Source organism: Oryctolagus cuniculus, chromosome 19, assembly GCF_964237555.1.
Source record: "Oryctolagus cuniculus chromosome 19, mOryCun1.1, whole genome shotgun sequence".
Taxonomy (NCBI): domain Eukaryota; kingdom Metazoa; phylum Chordata; class Mammalia; order Lagomorpha; family Leporidae; genus Oryctolagus; species Oryctolagus cuniculus.
The window spans coordinates 55,129,447-55,146,560 of NC_091450.1; the positions used below are offsets into that span (position 1 = coordinate 55,129,447).

At 43.6% G+C, this 17,114-nt stretch overlaps 1 protein-coding gene across 1 annotated transcript in view; it reads left to right on the plus strand.

Moving 5' to 3' along the window:
• Positions 1-17,114, plus strand: part of LOC127486036 (uncharacterized) — a 167,068-nt gene that overhangs the window by 25,451 nt on the left and 124,503 nt on the right. Inside the window, exon 2 of the mRNA XM_070063826.1 lies at positions 1,678-1,804. The gene's annotated coding sequence lies outside the window, so the exon portion shown is untranslated. The remainder of the gene's footprint in view (positions 1-1,677; positions 1,805-17,114) is intronic.

Consider the following 17,114-nt stretch of genomic DNA (forward strand, 5'->3'; position numbering starts at 1 on the left):
ATTCTTGATATTTATCCTTTGTCAGATAGGTAGCTGACAGATATCTTCTGCTCATTCTGTTGTATGTCTCTTCCATCTGTGATGACTTCCTTTGCTGTGCAAAGCTTTTAATTTCATTTAATCCCATTTGTTTAGTTTTGATTTTTCTGCTGGTCTTTGAGGGTCTTTTGCAAGGGCCATTGCCTATTCCAGTGCCTTCGAGCTTTTCTTTGTATTACCTTCAAAAAGCTTCATAGTCTCGGGTTATAGATTTAGGTCTCTGATCCGTTTTGAGTTGATTTTCCTATTTTATGGGAGTTATGAATCTAATTTCGATGTTCTACACAGATACATCCATTTTTGCCAACAGCATTTGTTGAAGAGTTTTTCCTTACTCCAATGGATAAGTCTGAATCCTAAAAATCTGGTGTTGTACATATTTGGATTAATATTGGAGCTCACCTTGTTTTCTTCCATTGGTCTGTGTGTCACTTTTTCTGCAAGTGCTTTGATATTTTGTTTAGTGTACATTTGTAGAATACTTTGGATCAGGTATTGTGAGGCATCTAGGCTAATTTTGTTTTGTCTTTTTTCTCAGGAACACCTTATCTATTCTGGATCTTGTGTGATTTTGTATGAATTTTCGGTTTGTTTTATGTAATTCTGTAAAGAATGTCATCGGTGTTTGGATACACATTTAATTGAATCTTTAGGTAGCTTTAGGTGGGTTAGAGATTTTAATTATACTGATTCTTCAAATCCACCAAAAGGGATATCTTTCCATTTTTTGTGTCCTTTGTGATTTCTTTCATCAGTGTATGGCGATTTTCATGATAGAGCTCTTTGGCTTCTTTGGTTACATTTAGTCTTAAACATTTGATTTCTGTTGTTATTATCTTTGGGATTTTTTTGATTGCTGTGTCAGTGAGTTCATCATTAAGGAATAAACACTGCTGCTTACACAGTATGCTTATTTGTAACCTGTGACTTCACTTAATTGTTTCACCAGTTCTAGCAGCGTGTTTGGTGGATTGTTTTCATTTTTTCTCGTACCATAGCATGTCACCTGCAAGCATTTAGAATTTCAATTTCTCTTATATAATCTAGGTGCTATTTCTTTCTTTCTACTCCTTTCTTTCTCTTGTGAAAATTTACAGTACTGCATTCTGTCAGAGTGGTAAAAGGGGACATCCTTGTGTTACATGTTTGACAAAAATGCTTTCACTTTTTGCCCATCCAGCATGCCATTGGCTTCAAATTGTCATACATAGCCTTTATGATTTTGATACCTATTCCTTTTATACCTACTTTGTGGCGGTTTTTTTTTCTTAATAATGAATGGGATTGAATCTTTTCAGGTTATTTTTCTGTATCTAATGAGATGATAATGTGTTTTTTTTTTTAAAAAAAAGCTTTATTGCATTTTTGCAAGAATTACAGAGAGAGAAACATTGTGAGAACAGGTGAGCAAGAGAGAGAGGGAGAGAGAGAGAGGTGTTATAGGCTGCAGCAGTATGGTAGGCTTGGAGAGTGCAGGAGGGATTTGCTGCATTTAAGCTTATGGGACAGAGATGCCCAGGGCATCTACCCAGCAGCATTCTCCCCCCAAATCTGCAGGTTTGGAGGCACAGGGGGGCAGCAGATCTATTGTGAGGAAGCCAAGAAGTGGATGTCTGTCTACTCTGCTCCCTCCCACAGAGCACGGATGTGAAACTCACCCAGAGTGGACGCTGAAGCTCAGCTGCCGGGTGTTCTTCCAGTTCTGGAGACTGCACAGCTTCCTGCTCAATGTCAGCTGGACCTTCTTCCGGGAGAGAAGCAACTGGTGAGCATATGTGGCCCCCTTAGTTGTGTCCATGTCCTGAGTGCACAAGGGGAAGGGAAGGGATAGCCCGTTCCCAGGGGTTGGGCGGCCCAGGCTGACACGATGTAGACTTCCACCCTGTGGCAGGGAGGGTCATGTGGGGTAGCCCCACAGGCATGGGGAGAAATGCAGGGGCCTGGTGGGCTTCAGCAGAGTGTGAGAGCATGGAAACAGGAGTGGGTAGTATGTTGGAGAATGAGTTCCCCAGGGCTCTGCAGAGCACTAGGGGCCAAAAAACATGGTAATAGGGGAATACTTGGGTATGCAGGAAATGGGAGGGAGACCTGGAGGACAAGTGTGTGCTGTTGAGTCAGAGTACAAAACCCAAGAAGTCTGGTTTGGAGAGATGTGTTAATAAAAGTTTGGGTTTTAGATTTCGGGGCTAAGAATGATGGGATTGGAAGTAAATTGTGTGGTGTGATTGGATTGTTAGATGCCATGGAAGAACCTGGGGCATGCAATGTGTTGGGAGCTGAAATCAGGTAATTTCTGTATATTGCCATCCTGGATATAGACAGGGAAATGGAAGGATTGTATGGAGGAGGTCAGGTGACTTTCAGTAGAGTTGTAATAGGGAGGAGCTGGTAGGTCTACTAGTAGAACTGGTGGAGTCTCCAAGTGTTAGATCTGGGACAGACCTTAGGAAAAGTGAGGGTAAGAAAATGGTGAGGGGTATAGTGTGGTCTTTCTTAGGGACTGTGGTATGAGTGCACGGTTAATTAGGAAACTTCAACAAAAGTCTCCGGAATACCAGGGATGGAGAGAGGCTTATGTGAGAGAAAACTGGATTGGTGTGTGCTTAGGAAGACAAGAACCTGATCTAGCCTGGATTGAAATTTGTGGCTTGAGGTCAGCTTATAGAATCTGAATTTGGGCAGAGGACTCTCTCTTGGTAAAGGTGTATTTCTTTGTCTTTCAAAGATGTTTCTGTTATGTGCCAGCATTTGTTCTCGTTATTTAATGTAATGCAGGGGCCAACATGAGGTACTTTGAAAAGTTTGTGGAAAGAAGTGGTTGCGAGTTTGCTTTCAAGACATTTTGATGAACTGCACACAGCTTTGTCGTGGTGCATATTTTCCATATCCTTCTAGGCAGCTCTGTGTGAAAGCTTCTGCTTTCATGGAGTTTTTGTTCCGATTGCTGTTTGGGGGCTGGGGATGACTTAGTCCTGCAGCACTTTACCAGGTAGGAGTTCTTGAAATATCTTCCCCTTATGTTGCAATGTATACTTTCTAGTACTTGCTATTCCTCATTTGATTTTTTCCATCTCTGATATTTCCTTTATTTTATGATCTGTCAAACCATGTCTTTTTGTTTTACACTGTCACATTGTTTAGGAATGCAAATTCTTCCTTATGTTTTACTTTATAGGATGTGTCATTCTTTACAATGCAGTGTTATTTTTGAGTCACACTTATTCTGAATTATATAGCCTTTATACTCTTATTTTTTAGGTTATTTCTACAGAAAGATATGCAAGCTTACATTTTTATGAAAGTCAGGATTTTCCATGTACAGAATTTTATGAATGTGCAAATTTTATGTATTTAATTTTCCTGAAATGTGAGTGCTTACCTGTTTTATATAAATTTCTATTAAAGATTGATGTTGTCTGCAGTGGATGTATTTGGTTTTTTATTTTTTTATTTTTGACAGGCAGAGTGGACAGTGAGAGAGAGAGACAGAGAGAAAGGTCTTTCTTTTGCTGTTGGTTCACCCTCCAATGGCCGCTGCGGCTGGCGTGCTGTTGCCGGCGCGTCATGCTGCTCTGAAGGCAGGAGCCGGGTGCTTCTCCTGGTGTCCCATGAGGTGCAGGGCCCAAGGACTTGGGCTATCCTCCACTCACTCCTGGGCCATAGCAGAGAACTGGCCTGGAACAGGGGCAACTGGGACAGAATCTGGCGACCCAACCGGTACAAGAACCCGGTGTGCCGGCACCTCAAGGGTGGAGGATTAGCCAATTGAATCACGGCGCCGACTTGTATTTGTTTTTTTTGTTTTTGTTTTTGTTTTTTTTTTATTTTTTTATTTTTTTATTTTTTGACAGGCAGAGTGGACAGTGAGAGAGAGAGACAAAGAGAAAGGTCTTCCTTTGCCGTTGGTTCACCCTCCAATGGCCGCCGCGGCCGGCGCGCTGCGGCCGGCGCACTGCGCTGATCCGATGGCAGGAGCCAGGAGCCAGGTGCTTTTCCTGGTCTCCCATGGGGTGCAGGGCCCAAGCACCTGGGCCATCCTCCACTGCACTCCTGGGCCACAGCAGAGAGCTGGCCTGGAAGAGGGGTAACCGGGACAGAATCCAGCACCCCAACCGGGACTAGAACCTGGTGTGCCGGTGCCGCTAGGCAGAGGATTAGCCTAGTGAGCCGCGGCGCCGGCCTGTATTTGTTTTTTAGGCTAAAATAATTCTTGGGTATATTTTATAGAATAATTCTAAGAATAAACGACATTCCTTTTTTTTTTTTTTTGACAGAGTGGACAGTGAGAGAGAGAGAGAGAGACAGAGAGAAAGGTCTTCCTTTGCCTGGTTCACCCTCCAGAGGCCGCCGCAGCCAGTGCACTGCGGCTGGCATATTGCGCTGATCCGAAGGTAGGAGCCAGGTGCTTCTCCTGGTCTCCCGTGGGTTGCAAGGTCCAAGCACTTGGGCCATCCACCACTGCACTCCTGGGCCATAGCAGAGAGCTGGCCTGGAAGAGGGGCAACTGGGACAGAATCCAGCACCCCGACCAGGACTAGAACCCAGTGTGCGGGTGCCCCTAGGCGGAGGATTAGCCTGTTGAACCACGACGCCGGCTGACATTCCCTTTTCTGCTCTGCTTTCAAAACTGTCTTTCCCAGTGTACCTCTTCCTTTCTTTCTCCCTTTGTTCCTCCCTTCCTTACTTCCTTCCTTTCATCCATTTTTGGATGGTTTTTATATTTGCATTTTAGTAAAAGGCTAAGTGCTTTACCAAATAAGAAGTTCAGTAACCAAAAAGTAGGGTTGAGGCAATATTTGGCATCCCATACAGGTGCTGGTTCAAATCTCATTTACTCCACTTCTTTTTTTTCAAGATCTATTTATTTATTTCAAAGACAGTGTTATAAAGAGGCAGAGGTAGAGAGAGTGAGTAAGAGGTCTTCCATCCACTGGGTCACTCCCTGGAAGGCCACAGCTACCGGAGGTGCACTGATCCAAAGTCAGGGGCCAGGAGCTTGCTCAGGGTCTTCCTACACAGTTGTAGGGGCCCAAGGACTTGGGCCATCTTCTACTGTTTTCCCAGGCTATAGCAGAGAGATGGATCAGAAGTTGAAAAGCTTGGACTTGAACTGGCACCCATATGGGATGCCGGCACTGCAGGAGGTGGCCTTACTCATTATGCCACAGCACGGGTCTCTACTCCATTTCTGATCCAGCTCCATGCTAAAGCACCAAAGCATCAGAGGACAGCCCAAGTGCTTGTGACTTAGGAGCCATGTGGGACACCTGGAAAAAGCTCCTGGCTCCTGTCATCATCTTGGTGCAGTCCTGGCTGTGTTGGCCCTTTGAGAAGTGAACCAGCAGATGCAAGATCTATCCCTCTTTCTCTCTCTCTGTATGTAACAGTGTCTTTGTAATAAACAAAGTAAATCTCATAAAATTAAGGGAAGAACAGAAACCCTAGTTTATAGGGAATATAAGCAACAAGTATAATCAGTGGAATGAAAAAATGACCATTTTTCCCATACACCCTAAATTTAAAGTAATCACAGATCATTACAACTATACTAATGCTACATTCTTTTTTCTTTTCAAAATTTTTTTTAAGATTTACTTTTACTTACTTAAAAGACAGAATTACTGAAAGAGGTGCAGAGGTAGAGAGAGTGGTCTTCCCTTTGCTGGTTCATTCCCCAAATGGCCACAATGGCTATAAATGAGCCGATCCAAAGTTATGAACCAGGAGCTTCTTGCGGGTCTCCCACGTGGGTTCAGGGCCCCAGGACTTGGGCCATCTTCTACTGCTTTCCCAGGCCATAACAGAGAGCTAGATCAGAAGAGGAGCATTGGGGTCTAGAACCTGTGCCCATGTGGGATGCTCACCTTTCAAGCCTGGGATTTAACACACTGCCACACAGCCCCTACCCCTTCAATTGTTTTTAAAATGAATGAAAAGAGAACATATTTCATGAATTGTGTAGGTACAGTTCTAAGAATAAACCCAGAATTTCCTCTCTTCCCCTTTCCCCTCCTTCCTTTGCTCTTTTCATCTATTTTTCATGATATGATTATAATCCATGTAATATTCAGGGTAACAATAATATTCATAGGAAAAAGGTACAAAGAATAAAGTTCTACTGGAGCAGTATGATCTTTTATTTTAGGACATTAAATTTAAAAAAAAAAACATTAGTTTTCTTGAGATGTATTGTTACAGAGAGAGGGAGGCGTAGAGTTAGAGGTCTTCCATAAATATGGGCTCATTCCACAGATGGCCACAATGTCTGGAGGTGGCCCAGTGCAAAGCCAGGAACCAAGAGTTTCTTCCATCTTTCCCACTATGCTGCAGGGGCCCAAGCCTTTGGGCCATCTTCCATTGCTTTCTCAGGCCATCAGCAAGGAAGAGGATTGGAAGTGGAGCAGCTGGACTTGAACTGGTGCCCATATGGGATGCCGGCACTACAATGGATGCTTAACCTACTATGCCATAATTCCAGATCCAGTATTCTGTTGTTAACCATTGTTTTGTCCAGTTTTCAAACAAAGTTTTATAGGAGTATATTTGCGACAGTAGTGATACACATTCACATTTATATTTCTTTTTTTGTGTTTTGATTTTTTTTTTCAAAAAGTTAACTTTCACATGTAAGGTAATACATGTGGGTATTTTTCTTTTTCTGGCTGATTTCTCTAAGATGAAGTCCTCCAGTAACTCCATTTTGATGCACTTGATAAAATTTCATTATTTTTAAATCCTGAAATACATTTCATTGTATATCTATACCATGTTTTCCTTATGCATTCATCTGATGATAGAAATCTTTGTTTAATCTTTATAAATAAATCCATGTTTATTCCTTGTGATTGCTGTGAACCATATTGCAATCCACATGGTGGTGGAGGTATCTCTTTGATAGAATAATGTTCATTTCTTTTGGGTGTAGACCCAGTGGTGGGATTGCTGAAGCATATGGCTGGTTTGTTTCTGTTTTTTTTAAAGATCTGTTTATTAGAGAGGCAGAGTTACAGACAGAGGGAAAGACAGATAGAAAGGTCCTTCATCAGCTGGTTCACACTTGAAATGGCTGTAGTGGCCCAAGCTGTGCCAGGCCAAACTTGGGAGCCAGGAGTCCCTACTCATGTACCCACGGTTCTGCATGGGCATGCAGATGTCCAAGCTCTTGGACCATCCTCCACTCCTTTATGCAGGCCATCAGCAGGGAGCTGAATTGGAAGTGGGGCAGTTGAGACGTGAACTGATGAATATATGGGGTACTTGTGCTGCAGGTGAAGGTTTAGGCTGCTATCCACAGTGCCAGCCCCTCCTTTCCTTTTCTGTAGTGTCTTCTTCCAGTGTAAATTGAAATAGTAAAGCTTTATATTTATACGTGCCATCAACACTTAGGCAAAGCAAAGTATGGGCTGGGGATAAAGTCAACATTTTTTGAAAATTTGAAATTTTTGAAAATTTTTATTCATTTATTTGAGAGGATGGGAATTAGAGAAAGAATCTCATCCACTGATTGAATTCTGAGATACCTGAAATAGCCAAGGCTGCACTGGTGCCAGGAGCTGTTTTTCTCTCCCGGTCTCCCAAGCACTTGGGCCATCCTCCACTGCCCTCTCGGGCCACAGTAGAGAGCTGGACTGGAAGAGGAGCAACCGGGACTAGTACCCGGCACCCCAACTGGGACTAGAACCCAGGGTGCCGGCGCTGCAGGTGGAGGATTAGCCAAGTGAGCCACAGTGCCAGACTACTTCTTTGTAATCTTATGATCAATTTTTTGAATTCCATTTCTTTCAATTCTTCTATCTCATCATCTTCACAATCTAGCATTGAAGTGTCATGTTCTTTGTTTTAAGCTTTGATTATTATTTATTTGAAAGTCAGCACTACTGAGAGAGAAGGAGAGGCAGAGAGAGAGAGAGGTCTTCTGTCAGCTGCTCACTACCATGTTGTCTGCAATGGCCGGAGCTATGCCGATCTGCAGCCAGGAGCCAGGAGCTTCTTCTGGGGTTCTCCCATGTGGCTGCAGGGGCCCAAGGACTTTGACCATATTGCACTGCTTTTCCAGGCCAGAGCAGAGAGCTGGATTGGAAGCAGCACAGTCAGGACTCAAACCAGTGTCCATATGGGATGTTGGCACTGCAAATGCAGCTTTACCCACTGTATCACAGTGCTGGCCCCAAAGTATCACATTCTTTTGGTGACATTATGTTGTCTTCCTATTCTTGTTTCTAGAATTGGTGCATTTATTGTTTGGCATTTGTGGAGATACTTGTTGGTTTCCACTTTCTCTCTTTTTTTGGGGGGTGTGTGGCAACTTTTATCTTTGGACTATGACTGTGAAGATAGTGGAAAGTCTACTTTTCAGTGAAAATCTAGAGGCTTATAGTGGGTTTGGCCAAAGAGCTCTGTTCAGTTCTCCAGGGATAAGGGCATGCGCAAGTTTGTGTTACATTTATTCGCTCTGTCCCAAGAGTCACACAAAGGATCTGTGCATTCCTCAGTGTAAGATCAGTTTCCCTAACAGTATCTCTAACAGGTAACCAGGAAACCCTGAGCATATGGAGTCTCCCATTGTAACTGCTCAAAGTCCTAGCCACACTGTGAGTCCTCCCACACACCCTGAGTTTTTTCCCTGTCCAAGTACAGAAGCCTCACACAGTCACAAGCTGTCGGCCCCCTGTTAGTTCTCCCCAGCAGAATCAAGAGTCTCCACTTGGCTGATTGATGGGTAGAGACACGAGCTGGCTCACCTGTGATGTGTATCCAAAATCACACACCTCTACTGACATGTTACAGGATGCTGTTGTAAAGTTATTGGGGAGAGAGAAATGTGTCCATCCCATTCTTTTTCTTTTTTTCCTCTAGTTTGTCTAGTACAGTATCTCCCATGGGGCTCCAAGCCTGGTTCCCTCTAGACTCTTCCTGCAGCTTTTTCACCAGTGGCTGGTCTGCTGTGGTCTGGTCTAACTTCACTTTCCAGTGCTGGTCCATAGGCTCTTGGCTGAGTAGGCTGGAGTCCTGAGCCGTGGGCATCCATGCCTGCCACGTAGGTCCACCCTGTCTCTCTAATTTTGGTAGAGTTTCCTCTGCCATTTTCTCCCTAACTCTTCCCTGAGACTACCCTTTCCACATTTTTTAAACTATAATTTCCTGGGCTACAGCAGTAAGCTCCTCCCTGCTCTGCCATATTGGGACCACCTATGGGTTCTAATAGTCTCTGAGTGGAGTCTTTGGATCCTCTATATACATAATCATGGCATCTGCAAATAGGGATAGTTTGACTTCCTTCTTCCTGATTTCTATCCCTTTGATTTCTTTTATTGCATAATGACGCTTGCTCAGACATACAGGACTGTATTGAATAGCAGTGATGTGAGAGGGAAGCAACCGTTTTCTGGTTCCAGATCTTAGTGGGAATGGTTACGACTTTTCCCATTCAGTAAGATGCTGGCCATTGGTTTGTTATAAATTGTCTTGCTTGTGTTGAGGAAAGCTCGTTCTATACCTGATTTGCTTCAGGTTTTCATCATGAAAGGGCGTTGTATTTTATCAAATACTGTCCGTGCTAATGAAGAGATAATCATATGTTTTTTGTTCTTCAGTTTGTTAATGTGGTGTATCACATTGATTTGTGAATGTTTATAATCGCTGTGTACCAGGGATAATACCCCCTTTGTCCAGATGAATGATCATTTCTTATATGTTGTTGTATTCAATTGGCTAGTATTTTGATGATGATTTTTTTGTGTGCTTATCAGGGACATTTGTGTGTAATTTCTCTCTTGTATCCTTTTCTGATTGGAATTAAGGTGATGCTATCTTCATGGAAGGAGTTTGGAAGGCTTCCCTCTCTTTCAGTTGTTTTGAATAGCTTGAGAAGAATTGGTTTTAGTTCTTCTTTGATTGTCTAATAGAATTCAGCAGTGGAACTGTCCAATCCTAGGTTTTTCTTTGTTGGGAGTGTCTTCATTACTGATTCAATTTCTTTTTTGTTTATTGGTATGTTTGCTTTTGTGTGTGTTCCTGGGTCAATTTTGGTGGGTTGTGTGTGTCCAGGAATGTTTTTCTTCTAGGTTTCCTGATTTGTTGGGCTATAGCTCTTTGTAGTAATTCCTGATGAGAAGTCAGCTGTGAGTCTAATTGGAGATACTCTGATAGTAATCTGATATTTGTCTTTAGCACATTTTGGAATCTTTTCTTTATGTTTTACTGTGGAGCATTTGACTACAATATGTTGTGGAGAAGGTCTTTTCTGGTCATGTGTATTAGGAGTGCTGTATGGCTGGCGCCATGGCTCAGTAGGCTAATCCTCCGCCTGTGGCACTGGCACCCTGTGTTCTAGTCCTGGTCAGTGCTCCAGATTCTGTGCCATTTGCTCTTCTTCCAGTCCAGCTCTCTGCTGTGGCCTGGAAGTGCAGTGGAGGATGGCCCAAGTGCTTGGGCCCTGCACCCGCATGGGAGACCAGGGGAAGGACCTGGCTCCTGGTTTCAGATCAGCATGGTGCCTCATCCGCAGCACGCTGGCTGCAGTGGCCATTATTGGGTGAACCAATTGAAGAAGGAAGACCTATCTCTCTGTCTCTCTCTCTCTCTCTCACTGTCCACTCTGACTGACCGAAAAAAAAAAAAAAAAGAGTGCTGTGTGTTTCCTGTACTTGGACATCACTTTCTTTCTCCAAATTCGGCAAGTTTTCTGTAATCATTTCACTAAAAGGCCTTCTAATCCATTTTCCCTCTCCATGCCTTCAGTAAACCCTAAGACTCTATATATTATTCATTTGATAGTATCCCATAAATCTCAAACCCTATTTTACATTTTTCTAATTTCTTCTTCTTTTTGTTTGACTCTTAATTTTACAGAGATTTGCCTTATGGAGTCTGTTGTTAAGGCTTTCCATCACATTTTTTAAATTTGATCTATTGTACTCTTCATTTCTAATATTTAATTTTGATTTTTCTTTCAAATCTCAATTTCATGGGAAATTTTTCATGCATATCAGTTATGGATTTATTTAATTTGTGGTTTTGCTTCTGATTACTTCCGAGTAAGCCTACAGTTAATTTTTTGAAATATATTCCCTGAATTTTATGAATTTCTTCACCTTCCAATATTGCAGTGTTGTGTTTTTTTTCAGGGGCATCATGTTATTTTCTTTATTCTTGTTTCTTGAATTTCTGCATTTTATATTTATGCATTTGTGGAGATACTTAATTTTTTCCCTCTGATGGCTTTTATTATTGGACTGTGTCTCTGTGAATTAGTGGAGTGTCTGCTGTTTCAATGAATACCCAGAGGTGTGTGCTGCTTGTGACTAGGCAGCTCTGGTCACTGCTCCACGGTGGGACCAGTGTCCAGGATGACACCCATATTGGGCATGTTAGATCTCCTCTTGTTAATAGAAAAGAGGATATGGTCACTGCTGTTGGCATAATCACGCCCTCACTCCTCTTTTCCAAGGTGAGAATAACCCAGGTGTTAGCCCTCAGTGGGTACTATTCTGTTCTGTGGTTCTGCATGAATGGCACAAAGGATCTGTGCAGTGTTCAGTGTGAGCACAGATCCTGCTGCAGTGACCCACCCCAGGCAGCCAGGGTGCTGAGCTTGTGGAGCTACACACAGTAATCTCCCAGAAATGCAGCTACACCAGGCAGCCTCTCCTGCATGCATGGGTTCCCACAGTCTCAGTACCAGGGCTCCCATAGACACAGGGTGCAGAAGATCCACACCACCCCACTAACCTGTTCTGTCCATGGAGAAGCTGAGAACTTTGGAGAGCCAGTTGCCTATGGCTGCTCCACTAGGGAGTTTGAGCTCCAGAGCCTGCATTATGTTGAGAGGCTAAGGGCTCGTGATAGTCATAGGTGCATTTGCAGCCCCCTGTCAGTCTTTCCACCCAGACTGAAAGTCAGTGGGGAAGACAGACTTTTCCCTGTGGTGAAATCCCTGGTCATACACGTCCACAAGAGCTACTGGCCACAGCACTGCTTGTTTCACAATCATGCCTTCTTCCCGCCAGTTTATGGACACTTAGAAGAGTCTCTGCAGCTAGTGATGATGTCAGAATGGCTCCTTCTCCCTGCCTGTTGCTGGGTGTGTGCACCTGGGCTGTTGCTACTTGAGACAAGATGGCGCCTTTTCCCTGACTGCTGCTGGGAGCCTGCACGAGAGCTGCTGCAGCTACTAGCTACTTACATCCAACATGGTTGCTGCCCTCTCTGAGCTGCTAGTCAGGGTCTGTTGTGAGGGGATGGGGAGAATTGTCTCTCTTTTCTGCTGGGGTAGAGGATACCCTGTTACTCACAGGGTCCATGACACATCCAAGACAGTCTGCTAGGCTAGCTATTTCAGCATTGGCATGGGCCACTGCAGTGTGATCTCACCTTGTTCTTCAGAGCTGGCACTTTCTCCAGCTCTCACCTGCTGGGTCTTGTGTTGTATCAGTGCTTGTTGCAGCTTCCACACAGATCCACAGCATCTCTCCTCCTCTTACAGAATCTGCACTCTCCCCTGGGAATGCACTTTCTCTGCCTTTTTTCCTATTTTATCCTAGCTTATAGCAGTCCTCCTTTTCCCTATTCCTCTGTATGGAACCCCCTCCGAGAATTATCTGTTTTGTTTATCTTCTCAAAAAGCCAATTTTTGAGCATGTGTTGAAATGTAATACTCTGTGTGTTGTTATTTAGGAGCAGAGATGCTGGGAGCTGACTAGATCATGAGGGCAAATCTGAGACTGCTGTCACTGCCCTTATTTTTTAAAAAAGGTTTTATTTCCTTATTTGAGAGGCAGAATTACAGACAGAGAGAGGGAGAAACAGAGAGAAAGTGTTCCTTCTGCTGGTTCACTCCCCAAATGGCCACAATGGCCAGAGCTGAATCAATCTGAAGCCGGGAGCCAGGAGTTTATTCCAGGTCTCCCAGGTGGGTGCAGGGGCCCAAGGACTTGGGTCAACTTCCACTGGTTTCCTAGGCCAGAGCAGAGAGTTGGATCAGAAGTGGAGCAGCTGGTACTCAAGCCCGTGCCAATGTGGGATGCCAGACCTGAAGGTGGCTTTACCCACTATGCCACAGCACCATTTGAAGAATGGATTGGTGGAGCAGCTTGTTTATACCTTTGCAATTCTGCCATATGACAGTGCACGGACATTAGCCACCGAAGTTTCACCAGACACCGAGTCCCCTAACACTGTGACCTTGGACTTACCAGCCTCCAAAAGAGTGAGTAATAAATCCCTGTTGTTTATAAACTTCCCAGTGTAATGTGTTTTCTTACAGCATCCAAAATGGACTAAGATGGAGTAATAATCTGAAAAGTTTAGAAATGCGTGGGCATTGAGGCACAGCAGGTTAAACTGGCATTTGTGTTGTCAGCATCCTACATCAACCTGCCTGTTATGAGTCCCAGCTCCTCCATTTCCAATTCAGTTTCCTGGTAATTCCTCGGGAGGCAACACACAATGGCCCAAGTGCATAGTTCCTGCCACCGACATTGGAGACTGAGATGTAGTTCCTGGCTCCTGGCTTCTGCCTGGCCCAGTCCTGGCTTTTGGGGGCATTTGTGGAGTCAGTCAGTCATGAGGTAGAGGCTCTCTCTTTGTGTCTCTGTCACTCTGCCTGGCAAATGAACACATAAAACCTTATGAAAAACATCGTTGATGACATGACTTTGGTAAATGCTTTTTCAAGTAAGAAGTTTAAAAAGTAAAACATGGGGCTGGCACTGTGGTATCACATACAAGCTCTGGTTCAAATCCTGGCTGTTCTACCTCTGATCCATCTCCCTGCTAATGCACGTGGGATAGTAGCAGAGGATAGCTCAAGTGCTTGGGAGAGGGAGAGGGGGAAGGGGGGATGGGGAAGGGGGAAGGGGCTCCTGGCTTCATCCTGGCTTCATCCTGGCTGAACCCTGGCTGAATCCTGGCTGTTGTGGCCATTTGTGGAGTGAAGTGAGCAGATGGAAGATCTCTTTTTCTGTCTCTCCCTCTCTGTATGTAACTGTTCCTTTCAAGTAAATACAGTAAATAAAGTAAATATTTTTTTTTTTGACAGGCAGAGTGGACAGTGAGAGAGAGACAGAGAGAAAGGTCTTCCTTTGCCGTTGGTTCACCCTCCAATGGCCGCCGCGGGTGGCGCGCTGCGGCCGGCGCACTGCGCTGATCCGATGGCAGGAGCCAGGTACTTATCCTGGTCTCCCATGGGGTGCAGGGCCCAAGCACCTGGGCCATCCTCCACTGCACTCCCTGGCCACAGCAGAGAGCTGGCCTGGAAGAGGGGCAACCGGGACAGAATCCGGCGCCCCGACCGGGACTAGAACCCAGTGTGCTGGCGCTGCAAGGTGGAGGATTAGCCTAGTGAGCCACAGCGCCAGCCAGTAAATATTTTTTTTTTAAAAAAAAGGGTAAAAGAAACAGAAACCCTAGTTTAGTGGAAAATAAGCAACAGGTATGAACAGTTCAATGGAAAATGACCATTTACCCATATAGCATAAATTTTAAAGTAATCACAGATCATTAAAACTATACTAGTATAATGTTCTTTATTTTTAAATTATTTTTGAAATAAATTCTCATGAATTTCATAGGTGCTGTTCCAGGAAGACAGCCACATTTTTCTCTCCCCCATCCTCTCCCTCCCTTGTCTCTCTTCTTTTCATTATTTTTTATGAGGTATAGTTTTAATCCACTTTATTATTCACAGTCTTAATTCACCACTATCCATAGTATTCAACAAGGAAAGGTAGGAAGACCACAGTTCCACAAGAGTAGTATAATTGTCTTAACCATAGGTTTGACAAGGTTATAAAACAAAGTTTTGAGCAATAGTGATGTACAAAAGCATTCTTTATGATTTTGTGTTTTGATTTTAAAAATGTTAGCTTCCACATATAAGAGAAGACATGTGATATTTGTATTTCTCTGGCTGATTTCACTAACTGATGTCCTCAGTTGCATCCAGTGTTGTTATTTTTTTCTTCAACAGGCAGTCAGACAGAGAGAGAGACAGAGAAAGAGTTATAGACAGTGAGAGCAAGAGAGAGAAAGGTCTTCCTTCCATTGGTTCACTCCCCTAAGGGCCGCTGCGGCCGGCGCTGCGCCGATCTGAAGCCAGGAACCTGTGTGCTTCCTCCCTGTCTTCCATGCGGGTGCAGGGACCCAAGCACTTAGGCCATCCTCCGCTGCCCTCCTGGGCCTCAGCAGAGAGCTGGAATGGAAGAGAAGAAACCGGCACTAGTACCTGGCGCCACAACTGGGACTAGAACATGGGGTGCTGGCGCCACAGGCGGAGGATTAGCCAAGTGAGCCTTGGCACCGGCCAAGTGTTGCTATGTTTTATACCTGAATAAAAATTCCATTATAGATATATACCGTATTTTTCTTATGCATTATCTTGCTGTGTCTGTTGTGAACAGTGCTGCAAAAAACATGGTGGTGGAGGTATCTCTTTGATACATGATGCTAATACCTTATATGTATAAACCCAGTGGGATTTCAGGATCATATGACAAATTCCTTCTGGTTTCTTAAGAAATCTCCATACTATTTTCCACGGTCTTTGAACGAATTACATTCCCACAGTTGGTATACCAGAGTTCCCCTTTTTTCACATCCTCTCATCATTTGTTATTCTATATCATGGATTTTAACAATTAATAAAAGGCAGTTATTTATCATTGCAGTTTTGATTTGTATTTCCCTGTTGGCTAGCGGTGTAGAGCATTTTTTCCAAGATTTGTTAGACATTTGTAGTTCCTTAGAGAACTGTTTGTTGAGTTCCTTTGGCCACTTTTTAACTGGTTGTTGGTTTTTTGTTGTTCTTGTTCTCTTTTTTAAGTTGCTGATGTACTCTGATGATTAATTCTTTATCAGATGGTTAGCTTACAAATATTTTTCTTCATTCTGTTGATGATTTCCTTTGCTGTGCAGAAGCTTTTGACTTACATATAATGCCATTTGTTTAGTGTTGATTTTGTTGCCTGTGCTTTGAGGGTCTTGTCTAAGAAGTCATCCCCTCTCCAGTGTCTTGGAGCATTTCTTCTGCAGTTGCTTCCAAAAGCTTCATAGTCTCAGTGCTTAAATTTTGGTCTCTGACCTATCTTTGTTCTGTTTATTAAATAAATAGATTCTTTCCCTTGATCAATTAACGCTCATCAGCACATTTTTTAGAGGAAAGTGGCTTGATGAATGCATCAAATAAATATATACAAGATCATTCTACTTTGCTGTTTCATAAAAATTGGTTTTATTGCTGTACATAATTTTTTATTTATTTATTTTTTATTTTTTGACAGGCAGAGTGGATAGTGAGAGAGAGAGACAGAGAGAAAGGTCTTCCTTTGCCGTTGGTTCACCCTCCAATGGCCGCCGCGGCCGGCGCGCTGCGGCCGGCGCACCGCGCTGATCCAATGGCAGGAGCCAGGAGCCAGGTTCTTTTCCTGGTCTCCCATGGGGTGCAGGGCCAAGCACCTGGGCCATCCTCCACTGCACTCCCTGGCCACAGCAGAGAGCTGGCCTGGAAGAGGGGCAACCGGGACAGAATCCGGCGCCCCGACCGGGACTAGAACCTGGTGTGCCGGTGCCGCTAGGCGGAGGATTAGCCTAGTGAGCCGCGGCGCCGGCTGCTGTACATAATTTTCATCAACCATGTAGGAAATGCATCCATAACAGAATCCCTTGTGATGTTACTATATCATTGCTAAAGGCAATGTGACTTTGGTAAAGAATAAAGGAGTTTTACAAAAATTCATTGCATGTTCAAAATCTCTACTTCATGCATTTAATGTATTTTAGAGGGAGACACATAGTTATCAGAGTACATGACTTCTGCCTAGAGAACTTTCCAATTTACATTCCTCTTATTTTGTTTTACTAGTTGAACTTCCAAATATTTTTTTTTCTTAAATTTTATTAGTAGATGATGTTTCCTAAATAGAAATACCTGAAATAGACATGCATTAAGACCAGATTCAATTTATAGCAGAAACGTTAGATTTCAGTCTCTTTCAAGCAAATATATTTCATACATCCATGTAACCACCCATTCAGTTTCATTGTCTACAACACTAGTGGCTAAAATACGCTGCAGCCAA